Source organism: Hyperolius riggenbachi, chromosome 3 (genome assembly GCF_040937935.1).
Source record: "Hyperolius riggenbachi isolate aHypRig1 chromosome 3, aHypRig1.pri, whole genome shotgun sequence".
NCBI classification, from domain to species: domain Eukaryota; kingdom Metazoa; phylum Chordata; class Amphibia; order Anura; family Hyperoliidae; genus Hyperolius; species Hyperolius riggenbachi.
The window spans coordinates 359,960,004-359,971,868 of record NC_090648.1 but is presented as its reverse complement, the minus strand read 5'-3'; positions in this window follow the sequence as shown (position 1 = coordinate 359,971,868).

Below are 11,865 nucleotides of genomic sequence, written 5' to 3'. Positions count from 1 at the left end.
GAAGAAGAAGACAATATAAAAGAAGAAGAAGATATAGAAGAAGATATAGAAGAAGAAGATATAGAAGAAGAAGATATAGAAGAAGAAGAAGATATAGAAGATAAAGAAGAAGAAGAAGAAGAAGAAGAAGTATATACAGTACTGAACAAATTTCTGGATACAACTTCTCTTTTCAACTTTTTTTTTTTTAAAGGAACATCCCCACATAATCACTTGCTGTTGTTACTTGGAAAAAAAGAGGTTTCTTGCATCATTCACCCTCAAAACAAGTGTTGGAAGCTATTTAAGGCCATTTCGAATAGTCAGCTCGAATAATGAGCTCGAATACCGACTCGAATAGTGAGCTCGAATTCCTAGGTCGAATCGAATAGTAAAAATTATTCGACTCGAATATTCGACTGACCTCGAATAATTTACTATTCGAATTCGACCTAACTCGAATTTTGAAAAGGGGTATTTGAACACCACTGGAGGACGCCCAGCTGTACGTGGTCATGATGCAGCAGAAAGGGGGGCAGCAAAGCCTGGGCCAAGTCAGCGGACGCCATTGTCCAAATATTTTAAAGTTTCTGGTCCCCGTGTGGTGGTTGAGCAAATGGAACCTGACGTACTCATGGACATCATGACTTCCTCCCAGACCTCTACTGTGAGCACCACTCCAAGCAGTAGCAGCAGCAGCCAACATCCCACGCTTGTTGTGACATCCACCCCAGCACCCACTGGTCAGCAGCCCTCCCAGGATGACAGCGTTCTGTCCCTCAGTCCGGCATCTGGGAACCTGCTGATGCAAGAAGCTCAGGACTTACTGGGGACTGATGTGGCAGAGATTGAGATCGGGCCACAATCACAAGCGTTGTTGAGTTCTGGTGATGAAGAAGAGGGGTCTGTGTCTGGGGATGTAGGGACAGAAGAGGAGGCGGGGGAGTCAGAGGAAGAGCTGGATTATGATGATGCTGCTGATGATGACGACGTTGTGGACCCTAACTATGTGCAGCCTGCTGAGTCCGTGGAAGAATGGTCAGAGCAGGATGACGAGTCACCTCGGCCTAGGCAAGGATATCGCCATATGTCAGGCAGGGGCAGGGGCATCGGCAGCAGTGGGCGTGGAGGAAGTAGACAGGACACTGCTTCAGCCGGCACCACCACCATGCAACCCCCGGCAACTACTACCACACATTGCTCCTCTGCACCCTCTGCTAGTGGGGGCCGCAGTAAATTAAAGTCACCAGTGTGGGATTGCTTTGAGGAATGTACTGATGACAAAAGGTATGCGGTGTGCAGGTTATGCAGCAAAAGATTGAGCCGTGGGAAAAGTCTGAGCAAGATGGGTACCTCATCCCTCCAGGGCCACCTGAGAAGCCGCCACTGCTGCGAGTATGCAGACTTTAAGAGGAAGCAGGCACTGCTGGCAGGGGTTCCTGAGAGCAGAAGGCCCACCAGCGCAGCAGCATCCTCCCTCCCTCAGGGTCGTGAATCCCCCACAGCAGCAGCAGTAGTAGCACGCAAGCGCTCTTCCACCTCGGCTGCTCAGGACACAGACATTGAGGCTGGCAGCCAGTGTTCGTCTCTCTCCTCTGTCTCCCCTGCATCCCAGCGTCGTCAGACCCTGCTGAGCGACACCTTTCAGGGTCTGACCAAGCCTCTGCCTCCAAGCCACAGGCGGATCCGCAAACTAAATGGCTTGCTGGCCCGGGCCATGGCATCACAGCTGCTTCCCTACTCCCTAGTGCAGGAGGGGAGCGCCATGCGGACGCTGCTCCAATTTGGCATCCCCGAGTGGCAAGTCCCCAGTCGCCACTATTTCAGCAGGAGCGCGATCCCAGCACTCCACAAGTTTGCGGTGGAAAACGTGGCCCGTTCCCTGGACTACTCTGTGGGCAAGCGGGTCCACGTGACCATGGACTCGTGGAGTAGCAGATTTGGGACAGGTCGCTACCTGTCCTTTACGGCCCACTGGGTGACACTGATGGAAGGGAGGGAGGACAAGAGCGCATCAGCCCAGCTAGTGGTGCCACCACGCGGGATCAGGGGGGATGCAGAAGGGTCCTGTCACGACACTCCCTCAGCACCCGGAAAGCAAGCCCGCCTCGGCAGCAGCAGCGCCAAGCCTCGGCACTGCCAAGCCCTTTTAAAATTGGTGACCCTGGGGAAGGAGAGGCTTACGGCCACCAACGTCCTGGCCGCCCTCAGGAAGCAGGAGCGGAGGTGGCTGACCCCCAGAGGCCTGGAAGTGGGGTATGTGGCAGCCAATAACGGGGCCAACCTGGTGGCAGCAGTGCAGCAGGGAAACCTCCAGCACATCCCCTGCTTGGCCCACGTGCTCAATCTTGTGGTGCAGCGCTTCTTGCGCACCTACCAGGGGATGAGCGAGCTGCTGCAGGATGCCCGGGCGGTGGTACGCTTTTTCCGCCTGTCAGCCACTGCCTCTGCACTCTTGTCCACCTTACAGCAGCAGTATGGAAGGCCACAACACCGGATGATCATCGACATGCCAGTTCGCTGGAATTCGACTCTGGCCATGTTGGAGCGGCTGTGTCAGCACAGGCTGGCTCTTAGGGCCTACATGCTAGACCCAAGTGTCCCCAGCAACCAGAAAGTCCCCATGATTACTGCCACTCAGTGGACACTGATGCAGCAAGTATGCCTGGTGCTGAGTCCCTTCCTGGAGGCAACCAAGATGGTCAGTGAGGAGCGGGCCTCTGTGTGCCAGTGGGTGCCCTTGGTTTGTCTACTGGAGCAGGCAATGGACAATTTAATTGAGCGTGGGGATGAAGCCCTGAGGCAGTTGGAAGAACAGGAGCAGATGGCAGCACAGTCCAGCTCAGAGGAGGGCTCACAGCAGGTAGTGGAAGAGTTGGAGGTCCCTAACCTGAATGAGGAGGAGGAGGAGGAGCAGAGTGCAGCAGGCGTTGTACGTGGATGGCGGTTTGAGGAGGACAACGACATGGCACAGGAAGAGGACAGGCATGCGTTATGGGACAATGGCGAGGACGAGGAAGATCTTGCTGGCAGGGCCCACTTGTTTCCCATGGCTGTGCACATGTTGCGCTGCCTTCGCAGGGACCCCCGGGTGATCCAGATGCGTTCAAGGGAGGACATCTGGATTACCTTGATGCTTGATCCCCGTCTGAAGGGGAAGCTGGGAGACTTAATGACGCCATCCACCACCGAGCAACGCACAAGGGAGTTGAAGGAGGCCCTTGTGCGCAGACTACTGGAAGCATTCCCCCAGCCTTCCACCCCCACTGTAACTGCTCTGCCAAGCCAGCAAGAGGTGCCTGCCATTGCCACTAGCAGCACAACAACCACCACCAGCAGCAGCAGCAGCAACTGGCGCCCCGGAGACCTGAAGAGCCTAAGCAAGAGCCTGTATGCAGTGCAGCAGCCCAGAACAGAGGTGCCCGCCACAGCATCCACCACCAACCAGCACAAGCAACGACTGACCACCATGGTGTCTGACTATATGGGGTCATCCAGCGGGCTCAATGACACTGACAGCCCCGTGGACCCCTTGGAGTACTGGGTCAAGAGACTGGACATCTGGAGCGAGCTTTCCCAGTACGCCCTGGAACTCCTATCCTGCCCTCCTTCCAGTGTCCTATCAGAGAGATGCTTTAGTGCGGCCGGTGGAGTGGTCACAGAGAAGCGCTCTCGGCTCTCCCACGCCTCTGTGGACAAACTCACCTTCCTGAAAATCAACCAGGCTTGGGTGGAAGGTGAGTTCCTGGCCCCTATTGTCGGACACAGGGGGACATGAAGTGGCTGCTGCATGTGCTGTTGTTAACTATGCCTGCCTTTATAAAGACATTTACTACCTGCCTAGTGCCTGCCTTGGTTAATTTTTTGGTGTTATGGTACTACTACCAGTAAGTTGCCATGGTCCTCCTTCTGAGCTGCTGAACTGACCGCCCGCTTTGTCCTCCTGACTCAGTCGCTACTACACTCTGCGTTCACACTGCCCGGGTCACCGGGTGCATTTAATTTTTTGGCCAGCACTATGACGCTGTGCTACTACTACTGTGCTGCTGCTGCTGAAATGACCACCCGCTTTGTCCTCCTGACTCAGTCGCTACTACACTCTGCGTTCACACTGCCCGGGTCACCCGGTGCATTTAATTTTTTGGCCAGCACTATGACGCTGTGCTACTACTACTGTGCTGCTGCTGCTGAACTGACCGCCCGCTTTGTCCTCCTGACTCAGTCGCTACTACACTCTGCGTTCACACTGCCGGGGTCACCGGGTGCATTTAATTTTTTGGCCAGCACTATGACGCTGTGCTACTACTACTGTGCTGCTGCTGCTGAACTGACCGCCCGCTTTGTCCTCCTGACTCAGTCGCTACTACACTCTGCGTTCACACTGCCGGGGTCACCGGGTGCATTTAATTTTTTGGCCAGCACTATAACGCTGTGCTACTACTACTGTGCTGCTGCTGCTGAACTGACCGCCCGCTTTGTCCTCCTGACTCAGTCGCTACTACACTCTGCGTTCACACTGCCCGGGTCACCGGGTGCATTTAATTTTTTGGCCAGCACTATGACGCTGTGCTACTACTACTGTGCTGCTGCTGCTGAACTGACTGCCCGCTTTGTCCTCCTGACTCAGTCGCTACTACACTCTGCGTTCACACTGCCCGGGTCACCCGGTGCATTTAATTTTTTGGCCAGCACTATGACGCTGTGCTACTACTACTGTGCTGCTGCTGCTGAACTGACCGCCCGCTTTGTCCTCCTGACTCAGTCGCTACTACACTCTGCGTTCACACTGCCCGGGTCACCGGGTGCATTTAATTTTTTGGCCAGCACTATGACGCTGTGCTACTACTACTGTGCTGCTGCTGCTGAACTGACCGCCCGCTTTGTCCTCCTTACTCAGTCGCTACTACACTCTGCGTTCACACTGCCCGGGTCACCGGGTGCATTTAATTTTTGGGCCAGCACTATAACGCTGTGCTACTACTACTGTGCTGCTGCTGCTGAACTGACCGCCCGCTTTGTCCTCCTGACTCAGTCGCTACTACATTCTGCGTTCACACTGCCCGGGTCACCGGGTGCATTTAATTTTTTGGCCAGCACTATGACGCTGTGCTACTACTACTGTGCTGCTGCTGCTGAACTGACCGCCCGCTTTGTCCTCCTGACTCAGTCGCTACTACACTCTGCGTTCACACTGCCCGGGTCACCGGGTGCATTTAATTTTTTGGCCAGCACTATGACGCTGTGCTACTACTACTGTGCTGCTGCTGCTGAACTGACCGCCCGCTTTGTCCTCCTGACTCAGTCGCTACTACACTCTGCGTTCACACTGCCCGGGTCACCCGGTGCATTTAATTTTTTGGCCAGCACTATGACGCTGTGCTACTACTACTGTGCTGCTGCTGCTGAACTGACCGCCCGCTTTGTCCTAGTGACTCAGTAGCTACTACACTCTGCGTTCACACTGCCCGGGTCACCGGGTGCATTTAATTTTTTGGCCAGCACTATGACGTTGTGCTACTACTACTGTGCTGCTGCTGCTGAACTGACCGCCCGCTTTGTCCTCCTGACTCAGTCGCTACTACACTCTGCGTTCACACTGCCCGGGTCACCGGGTGCATTTAATTTTTTGGCCAGCACTATGACGCTGTGCTACTACTACTGTGCTGCTGCTGCTGAACTGACCGCCCGCTTTTTCCTCCTGACTCAGTCGCTACTACATTCTGCGTTCACACTGCCCGGGTCACCGGGTGCATTTAATTTTTTGGCTAGCACTATGACGCTGTGCTACTACTACTGTGCTGCTGCTGCTGAACTGACCGCCCGCTTTTTCCTCCTGACTCAGTCGCTACTACATTCTGCGTTCACACTGCCCGGGTCACCGGGTTCATTTAATTTTTTGGCCAGCACTATGACGCTGTGCTACTACTACTGTGCTGCTGCTGCTGAACTGACCGCCCGCTTTGTCCTCCTGATTCAGTCGCTACTACACTCTGCGTTCACACTGCCCGGGTCACCGGGTGCATTTAATTTTTTGGCCAGCACTATGACGCTGTGCTACTACTACTGTGCTGCTGCTGCTGAACTGACCGCCCGCTTTGTCCTCCTGACTCAGTCGCTACTACATTCTGCGTTCACACTGCCCGGGTCACCGGGTGCATTTAATTTTTTGGCCAGCACTATGACGCTGTGCTACTACTACTGTGCTGCTGCTGCTGAACTGACCGCCCGCTTTGTCCTCCTGACTCAGTCGCTACTACACTCTGCGTTCACACTGCCCGGGTCACCCGGTGCATTTAATTTTTTGGCCAGCACTATGACGCTGTGCTGCTACTACTACCACCAGTATGTTGCCGTGGTCCTTCTGTGCTGCTGAACTGACCGCCCGCATAGTCCTTCTCCTGACTCAGTCGCTACCACCACTGCACTCTGCGTTCACACTGCCCGTGTCCACTGACAACTCTGCTGCGATGTCATTGCTAATTGCTGCAAAAAAAAACAAAAAAAAAATTACAAAAACCTCTCTGGAGCCTTTTTGCCGTCAGCCACTCATCCTCCTCCAGCGGTACCTTCGCCGCCAAGTGCCATTGGAACTCACCTTCACCTCTTTGACTGCTTAACGCGTATATCCCTTTTTAAAACCACTTATTACCAATTAATAGCCCCATTTAAAGTGTTGATTTCACTTTAAAATCCATTTTCTCTAGAAAAAATTTTTTGGGGGGAATTTTTTATGTTGAAGTTATGTTGCCCCTTATCACCTCGATAATCCATGCTATATGGGGGACTGTAGCATGTATGGGGGCTTTGTTATTAACATTAAAAGAAAATCCGCCTCCGGGCGTGAATCCACGCGTGATTACGCCATTCACGGGAAAAAATCCGCGTGGTTGCGTGGACGAGACCGCAAATCCGCATGGCGCGGGGCCGAATGCGGATTTTTTTTTTCAACCACGCGGATTTCCGAATTCGTGGATGAGGCACATCCGAGCATCACTAGGCACTGGGTACGGCACAAGGTCACTGACAGAATGAATGAACAGCGCTGGCAGAGAGTGGCGGCGCCGGCCCGGCGGTGTGACTGGCTGCCTGCAAATAGTACAAGTGTATAACTGTCACTGGAATATGCAAGTGAACACTGCAGTTGCACTAACCTGCCTGCCTGCACTACACACAGATAATCCCCACTCCCACTACACTGACTACACTGCAGCACTGAACCTGCCTGCACTACACACAGTTAAATAATCACTAGACTCCCACACTCCCACTACACTACACTGACTACAACTAACTACAGCAATCACTCACTGACTAGCTAACTGTGTACAGTATAAGAGCAGTGTTAGCAAAAAAAAAACGCTTTGTTTTTAACACAATAAATGCACTTGCTTAAACAACAATGGCCTGGAGATAATCCTCTCAGCACCACAGTCTAGCAAGGACAGAGCTTTTCCATCATGGCCGCCGCTTTATATTCAGGAGGGGAGGGCATAGCTCCCCTCCTGTGATTGGTTGCTAGGGCCTGGCTGGGGCACTCTGATTGGCCTGCAATGTGTCACTTCCGCATAGTTTGACGCATTTCCGCAAACCACGACTTCAGCGCCGGGTTTCACGAGCGTGAATGCGGATTTCTGTCCGCATTCACGCGTAGCCGAAGCCGATTTTCGTGGTTGAAAATCTATTCACGGCTTAGCGTGTCCGAGGCGGAATGCGTCAAAATGGTCGTGAATCCACGCGTAAGCGTGATCACGACCTGGCGGTGAGCACCACTGCTGCCCACATCTACAATGGCGGACGTTGCTTCTGGCACATGCGCAATACGTGCGCACCACATATTAACTTCCACTCCCAACTGGAAGTACGTCTTGCCCATAGTGCGATGTTATGGTCGCACTACTATGCCCTTTTCCTATAGTAACAGGTGCGACTTAAAGATCGCATGCTGACGCATTAGGATGACGCGATCAAAAGGTCGCGTCTCTGCCTGGCGGGAAACTTCCAACCCGCCCTGCCTCCTGATTGGTCAGCGGGCGGAATCACTTCCTCATTTAAACAACGGTACGGGAACACCTCAGCACTGAGGTGCCAGGTGTTACCCGGACCAAATGCTGGTGAGTTGGCTGGTTGTTTTTGTTTTTTGTTCTTATGAATTTTTACTGTTTAGTTCAATCCTGTGCAGTTATGTTTGTTATTCATTACCCACCATACCTCCGCAGTACCTTTGGCCAGTAATACAGCCTAACAACACCTCAATTCCTGCTCCCCATTTATGATGCTTTGTAGTATAATATAATATAATGTATTTTAAAACATATAAAACAAAACTAGGTTGCGCTGGGTAAAGATGTGTATACGAAACAGTATTATAATCAATATTGGATATGCTTAAAAACAAACGAAGTTTATTCCACACAAACATCAACGTTTCAATAATTCAATAATTGGCAGAATTCTTAACATAAAATCAATTAATATCAATTAATATATTCCCGTGACAATCAGCATCAGTTTCATATCACTTTCAGTTCATATATATCCCTTATTATAAAGGATCACTCATGCATAACCCTCAAACATACATGGATTACCCAATGTGTGCTTTAAAAAGGTTCCACATATATACATATGTACCGAGGCCAAAATATCGACGTAAAAATTGTATATATATCTCAATTGGATTGGTATATATATATATATATATATATATATATATATATATATGTAGAACTGATAAAAAAATCTAGCTGAAAAATGGAAGGTCTTATACAAGGTTTATAAAACTATATTAGTTGTTAAGAGGTAGATAGTACTTTTCAGTGACTTCCTAATTGGATATGGTTCTGATTTGGTTATTTTAGTTCAATGCAAGACAAGGGTCCTTTGATGGTGTTGCGTCTTGCCAGTTGTATAATCAGTACAGTGCTGGATATGTACTACGTTCAAAGTCGCAGTTCCTCATGTAGAAAGTGCTAATGATGTAGGTATACGCTTATGGTTGAGTTCACAATTCTTCATGCAGATAATGCTAGTAATTATGTACAGTTCCTTTAGAGCAGTCGTTTGTAGTTCGCTTACGATAGTTACTTACTACTGTGGTATGAAGTTCTGCTGTGCGTGTAGTTTTGTATCATACTCACGCTCCCAGCTGCTAATTCCGTACAGTAGTAGGTTCCCCTTCAGATTTCTGAGTCAGAGCTCCGGCCGTCTGCTCAATGACTCGTCTCAGCTTTCCCCGCACTGTCCCAGTGAGGTGTAGTGCTTCCGGGTGCCGGCTGATTCACTTCCTGGTGACGTCACCTGAGGCTCACGTCCTTGTTGCCAGGTTACCGTTATGGTTGCAATTCCGCTTGTATTCAGAGTTTCTCCAGGCGAAATAAGCGTTCTTGTTCTGGCAACTATTTAGTGAGCAGTAAGAAGATATGCTTACGCGTTTCAGCGGTCTCGGCCGCCTTTCTCAAAGCCAGCAGAACTTCATACCACAGTAGTAAGTAACTATCGTAAGCGAACTACAAACGACTGCTCTAAAGGAACTGTACATAATTACTAGCATTATCTGCATGAAGAATTGTGAACTCAACCATAAGCGTATACCTACATCATTAGCACTTTCTACATGAGGAACTGTTACTTTGAACGTAGTACATATCCAGCACTGTACTGATTATACAACTGGCAAGACGCAACACCATCAAAGGACCCTTGTCTTGCATTGAACTAAAATAACCAAATCAGAACCATATCCAATTAGGAAGTCACTGAAAAGTACTATCTACCTCTTAACAACTAATATAGTTTTATAAACCTTGTATAAGACCTTCCATTTTTCAGCTAGATTTTTTTATCAGTTCTACATTTATATATATATATATATATATATATATATATACCAATCCAATTGAGATATATATACAATTTTTACGTCGATATTTTGGCCTCGGTACATATGTATATATGTGGAACCTTTTTAAAGCACACATTGGGTAATCCATGTATGTTTGAGGGTTATGCATGAGTGATCCTTTATAATAAGGGATATATATGAACTGAAAGTGATACGAAACTGATGCTGATTGTCACGGGAATATATTAATTGATATTAATTGATTTTATGTTAAGAATTCTGCCAATTATTGAATTATTGAAACGTTGATGTTTGTGTGGAATAAACTTCGTTTGTTTTTAAGCATATCCAATATTGATTATAATACTGTTTCGTATACACATCTTTACCCAGCGCAACCTAGTTTTGTTTTATATGTTTTGGAATTTTCTTGTGTGTGAGTAAGTGGGAACTCACACCTTATAGGTTAGCTGCGGGTCAACTAAATATAATAAGGTACCCCTAACAAGCGCCCTCCGTCCTTTTTGAGTAATATAATGTATTTTGTATGCATCTGTCTCCAACATTTCTAATGGGACCCCTTTGCTCTTATATTTATACACTACCCACATACCCCTGCAGTACCTTTGGCTAGTAATACAGCCTTACAACACCTCATTCCCTGCTCCCCAGTTGTGATACATTATAGTATAATGCATTATAGTGTACTTGTCTCCAACACTACTTATGGGACCCTTCCCTCTTCTGCCTATTCCATTTTTCACCCCCTAGCAAGCAGATTACTCCACCCACTGCTCCAAATTAGCACTATTACCAATTTGATAACCATTTTTGTAACCATTTTTGCAACCACTTCCGTTTAATTACAAACACACTATAAAACTAAAGTCATACACTATATGTATTCATGCGTTTGGTTCTAATACACATCTGTCTGTGCCTCTGTCCCCAGTTGTGTGCTCCAACAATCTACTGCCTGATGAAGCGGGTCTAGGCCTGCGAACCGCGTTGCGAATATCCCCTTGGAGTGTACCAATGAAATTTACTTGTTTTGAATACACAGCTTCTTGTGTCTGTTTGTAGGAGGTAAGTCCACCACTGCCTCCTAAGCATTTTTAAACTTTTTAATAGTTGATTTTATACTTTTGGCACCTGTTTTTCATTACATTATATTTGATATCCACCCCTGGTGGGGGTGGGGGGGGGGATACCCCTTTCTTTTTCCTGTCTACAGAGAGCGACTTCTTAATTCTGAGTGGGGACAGGATAATCTCCTCACCATCTTATTCAGTAGTTGCCTGGAGGTAACCCTGGTTTGTGAGTATAAAAGTTGTACTCGTCTCATAAACTAATTTAATCAATACTTACATTGGGCTCTCGGTTCTCTCTTTTACATATTCCTATGTTGTTATTCACGTTGCCTAGCAACTGGGAGGGGTGATCAGGACACAGGACAGTTGGAACTGTGTCTCATGCTCCGTGTCACCTCCTTTCAACCAAAAAGATGGCTGCCCTCATGAAAGCAAACATTTGCCTGTTCTTTTAAAACAGGGTGGGTAAGAGATTATATTACCTACAGTATCTATTTTAATTAACATAACTAATGTAACTTAATGACAGTATATTTGTTTAGGCTTAAATTCCTCTTTAAATCACCCCCACGCCTAACCTTAACCCCTCCTTCCTGACATCTAACCTTAACCCCCCCCCTCCTTATTTCTAACCTTAACTGTCCCCAACCTGTGCCAAAAATCCACCGGAAAATTAAAAATATTGACTGCCTTGGAGGTTTGGGTCCCACCTTAGGCACCCATAGAAGTAAGGTATCTGCAAATCTGGGAAAGAGGTAAAGCACCTGCCATTTGTAGTTGCAGTTTGCATAGCCAGTGGCCCCGGTGTCTATATTAGCCACACATTTGTATTTGCCATGTGTTTTTTATTTTTATAGAGCCACCCAAACTTTTGCAGTGCCTTCTGTGCCAAAGTTTTCTGCTCCCGACTTCTCCTGTCCCACCTCCACTTTTGTCATTCCAGCATTTGTGAAC